This window comes from Balaenoptera borealis (genome assembly GCF_965194805.1).
Source record: "Balaenoptera borealis genome assembly, chromosome: 18".
Lineage (NCBI taxonomy): Eukaryota > Metazoa > Chordata > Mammalia > Artiodactyla > Balaenopteridae > Balaenoptera > Balaenoptera borealis.
Window position 1 is genome coordinate 55,876,585 of NC_138877.1, and position 17,073 is coordinate 55,893,657.

General features: G+C 40.0%; 1 long non-coding RNA gene across 1 annotated transcript in view; it reads left to right on the plus strand.

The window, feature by feature from the left end:
- The first annotated feature begins 389 nt into the window (after positions 1–389).
- The window catches only part of LOC309615495, a 69,377-nt gene continuing 52,693 nt past the window's right edge, over positions 390–17,073 (plus strand). Inside the window, exon 1 of the long non-coding RNA XR_014236877.1 lies at positions 390–9,244. This is a non-coding gene — a long non-coding RNA (uncharacterized lncRNA). The remainder of the gene's footprint in view (positions 9,245–17,073) is intronic.

Consider the following 17,073-nt stretch of genomic DNA (forward strand, 5'->3'; position numbering starts at 1 on the left):
GAGCTCGTTTAGGCGGCGCTCTGAATCCCCTCTCCTTGCGCACCGCGAAACAAAGAGGCAAGAAAAAGTCTCTTGCCTCTTCGGCAGCTGCAGACCTTTTCCCGGACACCCTCCCGGCTAGCTGTGACGCACTAGCCCCTTCAGGCTGTGTTCATGCCGCCAACCCCAGTCCTCTCCCTGCGATCCTACCGAAGCCGGAGCCTCAGCTCCCAGCCCCGCCCGCCCCGGCGGGTGAGCAGACAAGCCTCTCGGGCTGGTGAGTGCTGGTCGGTGCCAAGCCTCCGTGCGGGAATCTCTCTGCTTTGCCCTCCGCACCCCTGTGGCTGCGCTCTCCTCCGTAGCTCCGAAGCTTCCCCCCTCCGCCACCCCCATCTCTGCCCACAAAGGGGCTTCCTAGTGTGTGGAATCCTTTCCTCCTTCACAGCTCCCTCCCACTGGTGCAGGTCCCGTCCCTATTCTTTTGTCTCTGTTTTTTCTTTTTTCTTTTGCCCTACACAGGTACGGGGGGAGTTTCTTGCCTTTTGGGAGGTCTGAGGTCTTCTGTCAGCGTTCAGTGGGTGTTCTGTAGGAGCAGTTCCACGTGTAGATGTATTTCTAATGTATCTGTGGGAAGGAAGGTGATCTCCGTGTCTTACTCTTCCGCCATCTTGCCGAAACAGTCTTTAATTTTAATTCTTTAATTTTGACTTTCAAAATCAGAGAAGTGGTTTATCTGACTTTAAAAATTTACCTATGTAAATTATTTAAGCTGACAAAATTTTATGGATTCTTTTCCTTTCAAGATGTCCATTTTTGTAAAAGGACATTGAATGCCAGGAAACTGGAGAATTTTCAAAAGTATGCTAACCCACCAGGAGGCATGGGGAGGGATAGTGGGGAAGGGAGGAAAGGGAGAAGAAGAACGGACAGGGGAGGGAAGAGGGAGAAAGAGATGAAGCAGCAGGAGATGGAGAGTGAGGAGGGGAGGAGAACTAGTTCTCACATTTCAGTGTCAGAAAATAGTTCTCAAAGGAAAGGCTTCACATTATCTGCTTAACGTGAAGCGGGTTCTGTCTCAATTTTATTTCTACAGCATAGTGTATTGACATACATATATATCTACCCCTTTTAAAGAATGTGTACACCTGTGCCCCGCGACTCTTCCTGTTGTACGCCACCAGAGAGGGCTTGTCTCCCTGCTGCCTCTCTCTTTGTTTCCTCCTCTCTCTCTAGGCCTTTCAGGATCTTCCAGTCTCCTATAGAGCAAGAAGAGTAAACCCAGTATATTGCATGCTGTGAAGATTTTAAATGACAAGATAAATGCCAAGGAAGTTTACCAGTACTGGCAGGGTATTTCCAGATCTTAGGGTTTAAATGCTTTAACCTTTAGATGCAAGTAGCTCTTTATCTCTTGATTGACGTGTGTTCTTTAGTCTTGTTGGCTTCTAACAGTATTTTAGTAAGCATTTTATATTTGTCCCTAAAAGTGTATATGATATTATCTTAGTGCATGTCCCCTTTTTAACGCAAATTCCTTTTTCAAGTTGGAGCTAGACTTACATAGAGGAAAACACTGAGGAGAGCAGGCATACCAATAGCTATTCGTAACTGAAATTGGTCCTTATTCCTTTCTGATTTTTGACATCTTTATTTATACTAACCTTAATTTGTTATTTCCTAAAAATTACTTTGTCAGTTATAAATTACATTTTGCTGCTATAGTAGACACCATACTACAAAGATTAGACACAACATAGTTTCTTCTTTCACATAAAAGTACCCCAAAGGTAAGCAGCTGATGGTTGGCTTGGTAGCTCTGAGCAGTCAGCTAAGTCCAAGGCTCCTTCTGTCTTTCTGCTTCGTCATCCATAATGAGTCATTTCCACCTGCAAGTTTATAAGATAGCTGCTGCAGCTTCATCTATAGTTTAGAATTTCCAAAAAGGAGAGGAGAGGAAGGGGAGAAAAGCTAAAGAAGGTGCGTTACAGAATTCCTGTCCCACATTTTATTGAGGGATATTCTCAAAGGAACCACTCAACACTTTTACATAGATTTCTTTGGCCAGAATTAGATATATGGCCATACCAACCTGCCAGGGGAACTTGAAAAGTGTAATCGTTTTCATGGGCATATTGCCACCCTGAATAAAACTAGGAATCTTTGATTAAGCAGGAAAAGGAGAATGAAAATAGTGTTGGCAGCGCCTCATCCCTGACATAATCATGTAACCTTTTATCCTTAACTTAGAGTCATGATTGTCCAAGCTGAAAATGACTTTAGAGATAACTTCAACTAATTCCCTAATATTAGAAATGAGGTCATTTACTTGTTAACATTTAATAAGTACTAACTTATGTGACAGGCAATGTGCTAAGGGCTTTATATGCAGTATCTTATTTTGTGTCTTTACTATGTCTATGAAGATAGCGTAACTACTTAATAGCTGTGATTTTGGTTAAGGCACTTAACACCAGTCTTAGTCTCCACGTAAGATTCTGGGGATAGTAAATACGAAATATTCATCAGCCTTTAAGCTCCATGTGAGTAAGGATCATGTACTCCTAATATATACCATGTCAAGGATGGTGTTTGATGCATGGGAGGTACCCAGTTAAATGTTTAGATTAATGAATGGACGGTCACACTGCTGTTAGGGTTTGAAGCACTCATATCTGACTTCAGAGGCTGGGCTTTGAATTGTACTGCATCGCCTCATTTTTTTTTCTTCTTTTGGTCAAAATGTTTTGCTTTGCTTTTAATTTATTCATTACATAGCAGTTTTCCATGGTAACTTTTTTCTCCCAAATAGACGTTTGTTCTAAAACCTCATGAAATTAGAATTTTTTTTATTGCAAGTGACAGAAACCCAATGCAAGTGAGCGTAAACAAAAGAGAAATGTATCACAGGGATAGTGGAATTTGTCAAGGAATCCAGGGATATGAATGTGCTTGGTCCTCGGGACCAACCATAAACTGCTCCAGCAGAGTCAGCGCTTTCTGATCTATACATCTGTTCCTCTCTTTGCATCTTTATTTTCCTCTATCACTCTCAATGATTCTTTTGTCACTTTATGCTTTGCTGTTCCCAAAGCAGGGACTATCACATTTGCAGCACGCAAACTGCATGTTGTATCTTCAGTGATGAGAAAGAAACAGAGTCTCACAGTTACGTTTACAAAGTTCTCATGGGGAAGCACTCTAAGTGGCTGAGATTGGGTGAGGTGCCTACCTCTGGTGAATACACAGAGAGGAAGGGGATGGCGATGACCAGTTTTATGTGTGTCAACTTGGCGAGACTGTAATTCCCAGTTACTTACTCAAACACTGATTTAGGTCTGCTATGAAGTGATTTTGTAGATATGATTAAAGTTTGTAATCAATTGACTTTAAGTAAGGGAGGTTATGCTAGCGAACGTGAGTGGTCCTGAGCTAGTTGACTTGCAAACCACTGACGAGTTGCCTTGAGACCAACACCCACAACCCGTCTTTGCTTCTAGACCTACAACTAGACTCAAGTCTTAGGGGGCCCTGAAGGGTGAGGTACAAACTATAATCCATAAGGCTGTGCACTACACGCCAAAAGGATTGTATAATTTTTCCAATGTATACTGACAGAAATATGGAAAATTTGTGTGGGAATGGATCATAAGAACTTGAGATCATGGTGGAAGGAACATATGTTGGATCAGGTTAAATTTTTTGATATGGGCTCACTATGCAGGCATTCTGGATTCAGTGTTTTAGCTTGAGGGATTAGAAATAGCTCTAACAGTTGGCTAGTTTTAGCACTGAAATTCTAAGGTATTCTACACCAGAACGGCCTTGTCATACTATAAAGAGAAGTGTCTGCAGGCTTAGGGAGCTTGAAATGTTAGAGTGAATTTATCATATGAGAACTGCTCATGCACCCTGGATGGTCCAGAGGAGACACATTTCACTAAAACTGAGAAAAAAAATTGTAAGGAAAGCCTCAAAATCGTTGAAAAGCTTGAGGCTGCTGTTCTCTGTAGATCATAACTTACAGTGAGAACTGCTACCATCTAACCAGTTTTCCTGCATGCAGTGGGGATAATGTGATCCTAGAATAGCACAGGCCATATGGTGGCATTTAAGTGGCAATGACAAGGTAGATATGTTTAACTTAACAGACAGTGGAGTCAAAGCAGATAGAATAATCTGACTCACAGAGAGGTGTGGTGATGTTTAGTTGAATCTGGTGACCTTAAACAAGAAATAAAAGGGAAGGCTACTAAATTCTTACTTGACCTGTATAAGGAGAAGAGCTCTAGGTCAACTGCATAAAAGTCTAACTTAAACACTGAAACCCTGAGCCATGGCCCCTCAATCAACTCCCAGACTTGAGCCAGTTTACAGACATGGAACTCCTCTTGAGGAAGGACCCTGTAGATTCCAGTTGCCCAAGATAGGTACTGTTCACCTTTCTCCCAGCTGTCCCCAAAGGACTTATGGCCACTTTTTGGGAAAAGAGAAATATTACTTTTGGGGGATTACTGGACACCGTCTTTGAACTGAAATTAATTCCTGGAGACAAAAAACATCATTGTGTCCACCATTCAGAGCAGGAGCCTGTGGAGGTCGGATGATCAATGGAGTTTTAGCTCAGATCAATCTTATAGTTAGTCCAGTTTTTTAATAAACATACTCTGTGGTGATTTCCCCAGTTCCAGAAGGCATAATTGCAATAGACCTACTCAGCAACTGACAGAATTTCCACATTGATTCCCCAAATTATAGAGTGAGGTCTATTATGGTGGGAAAGACCGCGTGGAAACCACTAGAACTGTCTTTACCTAGGAAAAAAGTAAACCAGAAGCAATATGCATCCCTGGAGGGACTGCAGGGATTGCCATCGTCAAGGACTTGGATGCACTGTGGTGATTCCCACCATACCCTTTCAACTTACCTATTTGGCCTGTGCAGAAAGCAGATCTTGGAGAATGATAGTAGATTATCATAAGCTTACCCAGGTGGTAGGTTCCAGTTGTAGCTGTTCTTTTACATGTGGTTTCATTGCTTGAACAAATCAGCATATCCCCTAAAAGTGGTATGCAGCTATTGGTTTGGCAAATGTTCTTTTCTGAATGCGTATTAGTAAATACCACTTCCAGCTGGGCAAGACCAGCAATACTATTACCTTTACTGGTCTATCTGAGAGGTATGTCAACTCTCCAGCCCTGAATCATAATTTCCTCCACGAGTACCTTGATTGCCTTTTCCTTCCGTGAGATATCAAACTGGTTTCTTATATTGATATTATGCTGATTGGAACCTGGTGAGCAGGAAGTAGCAATTATACTTGATTTATTAGTGAGACATCTCTGTGTCAGACAGTGGGAAATATATACAAAAAAATTCAGGAGCCTGTTATCTTAGTTATATTTCTAGGGATCCATTGGTGTGGGGCATATTAAAATATCCCTTCCAAGGTGAACTTGCAAGTAGCTGCATCTGGCCTCTCCTACAACAAAAGAAGGACAATACATAATGGGTCTCCATAAAATATGGAGACAATATAATTCTAATTTGTTTTATGCTACTGTGACTCATTTACCAAGTGACCAAAAAAGCTGTTTTAAATGGGGCACAAGAATAAGAGAAGACTCCGTTACACGTCTGGCCTGCCATGCAAGCTGCTCTAACTCTTGGACCCTATGATCCAGTAAATCCAATAATGCTGAAAGTTTGATGCCTTTGGCAGGCTTCTTTAAGTTAATCACAGCATGATATTAGGTGTTTGGACCAAAGCCCTGATATCCTCTACACATGACTACTCTCAATTTGAGAACAGCTTTTGGTTTACTAATGGACTTTTTTAGACACACTGGATGCTTACCCATGGCTCACCAAGTTACCAGGCAACCTGAGGTACCCACTGTGAATGCTCACAAAATGGTGACTTCAGCAGAAGATTTTACTAATCAAATATATCGGATTACTCATTCTGTGGACACCAGTCAGCCTTTTTCTACTCTTCTCCATGCCCCATGGGCTCATGAACAGAGTGATCATGGTGGCAGGTATGGAGATTTTGCATAGACGTAGCATTCATGAATCGAGTGTTGTCTGACCCTTCAAGCCATATGTTTGGGCATGCCAAGTAGTAGTCCGTCATCCAGGGGAAGTAGTATATATGAGATTAGGCTTGAGCAGGGCCTGAAGGCACAAGTTAGTTGCATAAAGAAGTAGCCCAAATGCCCTTGGTCCCCACTCCTACTACATTACCTTTACTTTTGAAGCCCATACCAATGATCTTATAGAGACGTCTCTATGAACAGTTGACTGAAGAAGAGAAATGTTTCTCTTTTGGATGGTTCTGTAAGATATCCAGGCACCACCTGAAAGTGGACTGTTGTAGTACTGTAGCCCCTTTCTGGACATCCCGAAGGACAATAGTGAAGGCACAGTAGTGCCTTCCTGATGGCAGAACTTTGGGCGGTGCATCTGGTTGTTCATTTTGCCTGAAGGAGAAGTGATCAGAGGCGCAAATCTATAGCAACTCATTGGCTGTGGTTAATAATTTGGCTGGATGGTCAGGGTTTGGAGGGCACATGACTGATAAAACTGGTGACAAGAAGGTCTGAGGAAGAGGCACGTGGATATACCACTATTCATGGGCAAAGAATGTGAAGACTTTTGTGTCCTACGTGACTGCCATGAAATGGTGACCTCAATAGAGGAAGCTTTTAAAAATCAAGTGGATAAGAGTACCCATCCTTTGAATACAAGTCGGTCTCTTCCCCTAGCCACTCCTGTCATTGTCCGGTGGGCTCATGAGCAGATTGACCATGGTGGCAAGGAATGGAGATTATACGTAAGTTTAGCAATATAGACATTTACTCATCAAGGACAACCTGACTACAGCTTCTGGTGATTGTCCCCTCTGCCAGATGCAGAGAATAAAACTAAGTCCCCTAGAATAAAACTGGACCCCCAAGTTGATCAGCTATATTAGATAGCTTCCATTGTAGAAAAAGCAGAACTTCACTCCTGCTTGAATAGACACTTACTCTGGATAGTGAGTACAGGAAACGTAAATCCATATCTCTGCCAAAGCTACCACCCATGGACCTACAGAATGCCTTGTCCTCTGTCAAGGTATTCCACATAGCACTGCTTCTGAGCAAGGAATTTACCTGACAGCAAATAAAGTATGACAGTGGACCCATGCTCATTAAATTCACCTATCTTACCATGTTTGCATCATCCTGAAATGAACGGTAAAAGAGCCTTCTTAAGACACAGTTATAGTGCCAGATAGATGGCAATACCTTATAGGACCTAGGCAGTATCCTCCAGGAGGCTGTATAAGATCTAAATCAGCATTTATTCTATGAGGCAGTTTCTTCCACAGCTAGCATTCATTGATCCAGGAATCAAGGATTGTAAATGGGAGTAGTCTCATTCACTGTTACACCAACTAATGTACTAGCAAAATTTTTATGTCCCATCCCCATGACCTTAGGCTTCGTTGGCTTTAGAGGCCTTAGTTCCAAAGGGAAGAATGTGTCCACAAGGAGACGTAACAATAATTCCACTGCAGAGGAAGCTGAGAATGCCACTTGGCCACATTAGGCTCTACACGCCTCTGAATTACCAGGCAAAGATGAGAGTTACTATGCTGTCTGGGTTGCTGATCCTGATTACCAAGGGGAAATTGTGTCATTACTACACAATGGGAGTGAGGGAGAGTATGCCTGGAATACAGAATATTCCCTAGGGTGCGTCTTAATATAATCATGTCCTAGACTAAAGTCAATGGAAAATTACAATCACTCAATTCAGACAGGACTGCCATTGGCCCAGACCCTTGAGGAATGAAATTTTGGGTAATTCCACTAGGCAAATAACCACGACCTGCTGAAGTGTTTCTTGAAGGTAAAGGGCATTTGGAATTGGTAGGGAAGAAAGTAGTTTTAAATACATCTGTAACCATGAGACCAGTTGTAGAAATGAGGATTATAATAGTTATGTGTATTACTTATTTTATTTTATTTTATTTTTTAAATGTGGGTTTATTGCATGGAAATAGACAAAGCTTCATGCCACCAAATGCTGTTTTCAGAGCGAATTTTTTCTTTTTTTAAAGCTGAGATTTCTTCTTTTTTTTTTTTTTTTCTTTAATTATTTTTTTAAATTTATTTATTTTTGTTTACACTGGGTCTTCGTTCCTGCACATGGGCCCTCTCTAGTTGCGGCGAGTGGGGGCTACTCTTCATCGCGGTGCGCGGGCCTCTCACTGCGGTGGCTTCTCTTGCTGCGGAGCACAGGCTCTAGGCACACGGGCTCAGTAGTTGTGGCTCACGGGCTTAGTTGCTCCTCGGCATGTGGGATCTTCCCTGACCAGGGCTCGAACCCGTGTCCCCTGCAGTGGCAGGCGGAATCCTAACCACTGCGCCACCAGGGAAGCCCTACTTATTTCATTATAAATGTATATATATATGTGTGTGTATATATATATACACACACATATATATATTTTACACGCACACTAGATATTTGTTTTCTTCCATATTTTATCCCCTTGTTATCTAAGGTAAGAGTTACTAATAATAGTGAAGTATCACAGTATTTAATTTAATATTTAATTTAAAGCCTATTAAAGGAGAAGTGTGAGAATCGCCTCAAGGCTTTGCATCCTCCTCTCGGGAAAGGATTAGTCTATTTTTGGACTAATGTAGGATAGTTTTATCGTGTTTTGTGGAAGTATGACTTTGTTCTTGTCTTTTATTTAAGAAAGAAATTTGGTTTAAAGAGATGTGTATGCGTGCCCAAGCTGACAAGGGGTGGACTCTATGTTTTAACTTGTTAGGCTGTTGCCCTCAGTTAATCAATCAAACATTAATCTAAGTGTTGCAATGAAGGCACTTTATAGGTGTGATTAAATTCCACAGTCAGTTGACTTTAAGTAAGTGAGATTATCCGAATTAATCTGGGTGAGCCTGGTTCAGTCTGTTGGAAGGCCTTAAGAGCAGAGCCGAGGTTTTCTTGAAGAAGAGGAAACTGGCTGTAGACAACAGCTTTGGTGATGCCTGAGAGGGCCATCCTCCGTTTCCTGTTGCCTATGGATTTGGGGACTTTCCTTGCCGGTTCCCACGAGCATATAAGAAAATTTCTTGTGATAAATCTCTTAAGATATATTTCCTATTCCTCTGTTTCATTGGTTGTACTTTGGACAGAGTTACATTTCACATAATAGACGCTGCAATGCGAACAAGGGATAGAAAGGAGCAGGGAGCAATTTAAGGTGAGTGAGTCCAGGTGGAGGGGGGTGTGTGTGGGGTTAGCATGGAGGGAGGTTGGAAAGATAAACCAGTGAATGGTCTATAGGTTTTATTATGACCTCTGTGCTAAGCCTGGGATCAATATTTTTGCTGCTTTATGCTGTGTAGAAAATTCTGCATAGGAGATCTGATCATTTCACTATATTTGCATGTATGTATCCATGTTTTTCTACAAGATTTCCAAATTGTCCTCATAGCTGTTTAATTTAACAGAGTGGGGATAATGCTCAAATTTAAAAATTATTTTTTGGTTTACCCTTTCACTGATGTTCATAAACTCAGAATTTTTAGTTTTCCAACTGATCATTGAAAATGTAACTGTAGTTTCTATAGACATCTAGGGACATATTCTAGAGAATTATGTTATTTAACATATAAACACTTAAATTGGGACTATATGTTCTTTAAATCTTTACCATCTATGTTTTTGAGTCAGGGCATTCCAATACATATTATAACCATTCACCCTTTATTTCCTAAGCTTTTTACTCTTCATGTATTCCTTTTTTCTTTACTTTTGCTATAGCAAAATTGCTGCTGAATTATCCATTAACTTTTCTCAGCAATTGCACTTCCTTAAAAAAAATCCCATGCTAGCTCAAGGCAAAATGAGCAGAGATTGCCAGTGTTTTCAGAAGCTCCATTACAAAATGAACAGAGAAACAAAATTAGGCTTAAAGAAAATTAAAGCACTAGCAAAACAAGGTCTTTGGCAGGAATATTTCTGCTGAAAGTTAAATGTGTTCTTCTGAAATGCAAAGTGAGTTTGCTATACTGATGAGGCTCTTCCTTATAATTAAACATCAACAAAACAATTAGAATATATTATTTTTGTTTTAAGTACATATTTTTAGGAAGGTGACTGAGGAAAAAAGAGAATGAGGTAAGAGAAGAAAGAAGACTAGTAGGAACGAAGGGGTGAAATAAGAAAGAGGAAACCTTAAATTCTTTCTATATATCAGCGCCTATTTTTAAAAGTACTGGAGGAAAAAAAAACGTTCTTGAAATAGTATTATTTAATCCTTGGCAACTCAATGCATAATTCAGTCTGTCTCACAGTAGACTATCTGATTCACAGAAATCATTTTGGATGTTATCTTCTCAAACAGCAATTTTGCCTTTTGGAAAGCTAATTTCAAATAGATTAGGATGCCTTTGCAGTCTGTCAACAATAATAGCAGATAACAAAAGAAAGACAGAGGGAGTGAGAAATGGGGGAAGGAAGGAGGGAAGATGAAGGAAGGAAGTTAATTTACAGAGCCTAGGTATTTAGGCCAAATACTCAATTCTACTTTAATTATTTTCTCTCCTTGTATATGTGTCATCAAGTTTGACACACTTTTGTGCCATCTATCTTCTATGTTTATTCCTAATTTAAACAATGGCTTTTGAAAGATTCATATAAAGCATTTTGAAGTTTATATTTAGATTCATGATAATGTTCATACCTTCAGATTCCTTAATATGTCTCTTGGAAGATGAACTTAAAGGAATATTAAAGATTTTGAAAAATATATACCCATTAAACCAGCTATTACTGTAGAATTATTTTTAATAGGGAAAACTTGGAAGAAAAATGGCTAGGAATCAGGGAACAGTAAATTGTACAACATTGATTCAAGGGGATAGTATGCCCTTATTAAAATGGTTATTATAATCACAAGGTAGGAAAACATTTATGCTAAGTTGAGTGAAAAAGTCAGAAGACACATAAACCTCTACCTCAGTTATAATTATTTAAAAAGCCATATACATTTAGGAATGAACATAGGAGCAATGAAGGCTTTAAAGCAACTGGTGTGTTTGAGTAGTGGAATAGTGAGTAATATTTCAAAATTATCTTTTAGGCAATGTCGACTGAAAAAAAAAAAATGCACAACATGAAAGTGTGAGTTAAGTTTTATTTGGGGCCAAATGAGGACTGTAGCCCAGGAGACAGCGTCTCAGATAACTCTGAGGAACTGCACCAAAGAGGTAGGGGGGAGGTCGGTATATATGAGATTTTGATGAAGGGGGTACATGCAATCGAGCGCACGCTTTGGTAGGAGGTTGCTGCCCGTCCCTAGGAGCAGATGTCTCTGTTAATGATTTTTAGTGCTTTTCTAGATATGAGGAGATGCAAGAAGTTGAGCTCATAAAATCTTCTCCTGAAAATATCTAACTATCAGAAGGCCTGTTCTGCCAGTTCTTCCCAGAGCACAGAGCGCCTCATTGCTGGTCTCCACCCTGCACTCATTTCAGGGTGTGCGGGAGGTCAGCAGTTGCAGCAGTTTGTGACTTCATCCTTGTAGAGGCAGATGGCAATTTTTTTTTTTAATTTATTTATTTTTATTTATTTTTTTGGCTGTGTTGGGTCTTCGTTTCTGTGCGAGGGCTTTCTCTAGTTGCAGCGAGCGGGGGCCACTCTTCATCGCGGTGCGCGGGCCTCTCACTGTTGCGGCCTTTCTTGTTGCAGAGCACAAGCTCCAGACGCGCAGGCTCAGTAGTTGTGGCTCACGGGCCCAGTTGCTCCGCGGCATGTGGGATCTTCCCAGACCAGGGCTCGAACCCGTGTCCCCTGCATTGGCAGGCAGATTCTCAACCACTGCGCCACCAGGGAAGCCCCCAGATGGCAATTTTTAGTTGGCAACAGTAAATGAAAATGAAAAGAAAGTTTTAACCCATGTGGATTTTTCAAAATTTTTATTTCTGAAAAGATTATTGATACTTTTTTTGATAGTTTACCAGATCTCTCTCTTCTCTGCTTCTACTTGTCTTACAATTTAGTCACGTATTTTCATCTTTTGGCTCACGTGTCAGTTGTTACCGTTTTGATTTTTGATGATATTTATTCTCAAACTCTCTGATTCCTTATGTTCCTCAACTGTCATTTTATAACATGTATTTCTTTAGGTCCAAATAATATATTAAGGAGGAAAGAAAAATGGCTGGAAGAAAGGAAAGAAAAAGAGAAAAGACTGCTATGATGCAGGCTCTTGATGGCACAAAATTAAATTAAGATGGACACAGTCCCTTTCCAAAATAAAATTTTGATCAAGCAGTATAAGATAGACAAAAAATAATTACACACATACTTACTTATAGTAGATAAGTACCATGAAAAATTAGGATACAGGGAGTACACAAACACACCCACATACACACACATACATACACACACAGAGACTAGGGAAACATAATTTGAGTTTGGGTTCAGAGAAGGCACCCACAAATATCTGATATTTAAGGTCATTTATAAAAGATAGATAGAAATGATCCAAGGTGAAAGAAAGGAAGTGATTGTTAAAGGCTAAAGGAAACTTCTTGTGTGGCAGAGATATTAAAAAAAAAAAAAAAAGGTGATGAAATGATTCCCTAGTAACTTAGGAAGTATGAGAAACTCAAAAACTGAGACTGATTAAGGCAAAGGAGTAAGGGAGAGAGTAATGTTCTTAGATGATCATATATGCCATAGTAAGAATTTAGGATATTTAACAAGGAAGAGCACTGGAATATTTTATGCAAGAAAACAAGAAGAGAGAAAACTGATGTATTCAAAGGCTGTCTGGAAGGTTTGTGGAGAATCACCTTGAAGGAGGCAAGAGTGAGTGGACAGATCCACTAGAAAGATATTGCATGACACCAAGGAATCATAGTGGCTTAGACCAGGTGCTGGCACTGAGGTAGAGAAATTTTGTCCTGAAGAAATATTTTTGAGACAGAATTCATCAGACTCCTTGATTGACTAATGTGAAAGCAAAGGAATTCGAACCTAAACTGAGAAACTTTAACATTTAAAAGTTTTGGCTAATAAATACAAATCAAGGGAGGAGAATGGGGAGAAGTTGCTGAGGTGTAGAAATCATTCTTTAAAGGCATCCATGAAGAAGGAAGTTATCAGTTAGGTGTAACCCAGGAACTTCTGTCTACTTTCTTCGGAGACGATATCCCTAACTAACTTAGAGTGCTATCAAATTTGGTTTTGCTTTCTGTCCTGTGATTGTAGAGACCAATTTTTCCAGAACAGCGGGTGTCTTTGCTGCCTCAGGGACTCCGCATGAAAGTCTCCTCATGAGGATCTGTGGTCCTTACTTCTGTGGAGGCAGAAAGAGAGGGGGATGCATCAGACTTCCATTCCCTTTGTCATTCTGTCCCAGTTAGCCTTCATGAGAAGAGCGCCCCAGAATGCAAAGTTCTGCCTGGAAGGCCCGGGGAAATCTCTAAGTGGAATTAAAACAAAGAAAGTACTAAGATTAAAGTTCTACGTAACTTGACTTTGACTGCCCAGCACTGGAGAAAACCCCTTAGACTTCAGCTTTAGGATGGTGTGTGGCGATGGGGGTGCTTCTCCGCAGCAAAACCGACTCTCCTGCTGCATGTCAGTCCTCACTTAGTCCTCCTCCCCTCCCCCTCTTTCAATTCTGCGGCCTCACTCCCTTCCTGAAAGCCCAAGATCTCTTTTGTACAGTAATCTCCCCTTTCCCTCAGGCTTCAAAGAGGGGATGGCCTCCAATCCATAAGCGAAATCAAGCAAAACTCCCTTTCTAGCTTGTTCTCCTTACTGTCAAGAAGCCTTGGCCTGTCATTTCTCTTACTACCACTCCTACTCAGAAGCAGGACCCTAAAAATCAGGAATCCCCCCTTAGAGGAAATGCATGCTGCATCCATTCTAAAGAAAGAATGGTTTCTTAATCAACACTCCCTGGCCTCTCCCCTTTTAAATTCATTTGCTGTTGTTTAGAGCTGAAGAGAATTGTTACCTCCACAAACAAATAATTGAAAACATTTAATGACTGCTTTTTGCTGCATTGGTATCCCATTACTTTCTATAGAAATATATTTTTTTAATGTAAAAACTTCCTTTATCAGAAATAGAGAAGACTAACAAATATTTACTCAGCTGAGTTCTTGACAATCTTGGATAGTTTATCCAATACTGTGAAGAATAAAATGTTTTCATTGGATGGAAATTCCTGCTAAACCGACCAGGAATTCTCTGGCTGTGTGGTGGGGTAGATGGTAGATGGGGGTGAATTGGGAGTTAAGGAGAGACGGGAAGGTAGAAATAGAGATTGTAGTCAGCACAGACCACATATGGCCATGACAAGGAGGAAAGCGAACTGTTGTCAGATGGTGAAATCTCAATTCTGGGAGGATTTTAAAATTTTAATAGAAGTCCCTAGATTAAATATAAATGAATAGAAGAATAAAATTCATAGGGACAGATGATGACATACAAAGAGGGGATAATAAGTAGACCAGAGAAACTGGAAATCAAGAGGGTAAGGAAGGAGACTAGGATTCAGGGCAAAAGTGAAAGATTTCCTGGATAGGAAGAGAGACAGAACCTTGATGAAAGTGTGTGTAAAATTAAAGATGGCAGGTGCTGCAGAGGTAGGTTTGGATAATGTGTGCCAGGAGTTGGAAGTTTTTTTTGTTTTATGTATTTTATTTATTTTAGTGAAATATGATGAAATGGCAAGTGCTCAGAAGGGAAAAATTAGAAAATGTTGTTGTAGATGTTATTCAAGAAAGCCAATTAGAAAACTGATAAAATACTATAATGGACTGAGCGTTTATGCCCTGCACACCTCGCCCCCCACACCATTCATGTGTTGAAACCTAATGCCCAATGTGATGGTGTTAGGAGGGGGGCCTTTGGGAGGTGACTAGGTCATGAAGGCAGAGTTCTCATGAATGGAATTAGTGTTCTTATAAAAGAGACCCCAGAGAGAAACCTTGTCCCTTCTGACATGTGAGGTTTGAGTGAAAAGGTAGCCATCAATGTGCAAACGGGCCCTCACTGGACTCTGAACCTGCTGGTGCCATGATCTTGAACTTCAAATCCAGCTTCTGGAACTTCAAGAAATAAATGTTTGTAGTTTATAAGCCATTCAGTTTATGGTAATTTTGGTATAGCAGCCCGAATAGACTAAAATAGATACTAAAGGCTTACTAAAGGCCAAATTGAGATTGGTGACCATGAAGTTTCAGGTTTTAACAGAATATCTGTCTGTTCGTGTGAGATTCTACAGCAGCCTGCAGCTACCCTATGCAATGTAGACAGGAGAAAAATGTATTAACTGTTAATGCTAGTGCAGGAGTGAATTTGACTTGTGCCAACGACTAAATATACTCCCTACCTTAACACATTTTTCTATAATCTAACATATTTATATTATGCAATGTAATACATGACCTTTTTAAAAAATTTTTATTATTTTAACATCTTTATTGGAGTATAATTGCTTTACATTGTTGTGTTAGTTTCTGCTGTATAACAAAGTGAATCACCTGTATGTATACATATATCCCCATATCTCCTCCCTCTTGTGTCTCCCTCCCACCCTCCCTATCCCACCCCACTAGGTGGTCACAAACCACCGAGCTGATCTCCCTGTGCTCTGCGGCTGCTTCCCACTAGCTATCTATTTTATATTTGGTAGTGTATATAAGTCAATGCCACTCTCTCACTTCATCCCAGCTTACCCTTCCTTGTCCCCGTGTCCTCAAGTCCATTCTTTACGTCTGCGTCTTTATTCCTGTCCTGCCCCTAGGTTCTTCAGAACCATTTTCTTTTTTTTTAGATTCCATATATATGTGTTAGCATACGGTATTTGTTTTTCTCTTTCTGACTTACTTCACTCTGTATGACAGTCTCTAGGTCCATCTACTCACTGCAAATAACTCAATTTCGTTTCTCTTTATGGCTGAGTAATATTCCATTGTATATATGTGCCACATCTTCTTTATCCATTCATCTGTCGATGGACACTTAGGTTGCTTCCATGTCCTGGCTATTGTAAATAGTGTTGCAGTGAACATTGTGGTACCTGACTCTTTTTGAATTATGGTTTTCTCAGGGTATATGCCCAGTAGTGGGATTGCTGGGTTGTATGGTAGGTCTATTTTTAGTTTTTTAAGGAACCTCCATACTGTTCTCCATAGTGGCTGTATCAATTTACATTCCCACCAACAGTGCAAGAGGGTTCCCTTTTCTCCACACCCTCTCCAGTATTTATTGTTTGTAGATTTTGTGATGATGGCCATTCTGACTGGTGTGAGATGATATCTCATTGTAGTTTTGATTTGCATTTCTCTAATGATTAGTGATGTTGAGCATCCTTTCATGTGTTTGTTGGCAATCTGTGTATCTTCTTTGGAGAAATGTCTGTTTAGGTCTTCTGCCCATTTTTTGGATTGGGTTGTTTGTTTTTTTGATATTGAGCTGCATGTATATTTTGGAGATTAATCTTTTGTCAGCTGCTTAGTTTACAAATATTTTCTCCCATTCTGAGGGTTGTCTTGACCTTTTAAAAAATGGTAAAATATGTCTGCTTTATCACACATCTCTGAGACTTAACACTGATAGCATTCTCTTTGCCACCTCTTTATGACTAAGTGCCTACCTTTGTGGTTTCTGAGCATATACTTTGAATACTTTTATTATAGGACTTATCATAACACATTATAATGATCTCTTTTATTTGCTTCACTTTTTATTAGATAGTTCATTTCTTAAAGTCAGGAACCTCTTCTTCCAATTTTGTATTCTTAGTACAGAGCACTGGGCCTAAGCTTTTAAGAAATGCTTGTTCAACAGAGGTGAACGAGTCTGTGCTCTATAATTGAAATACCTAAATCAGAAACTCTTAAAAGATTTTATCCAAGCTTCTATATTTAAAACTTACTTATTGCCAATTATTTGACTAAAAATAATTTTAAGTAGTGTTTTTATTGTGAAATTGCAATGCATATGGGCATATATTCTGGCAAATAAAACATTTATTCTCTGCTATCATAATTTTTATTC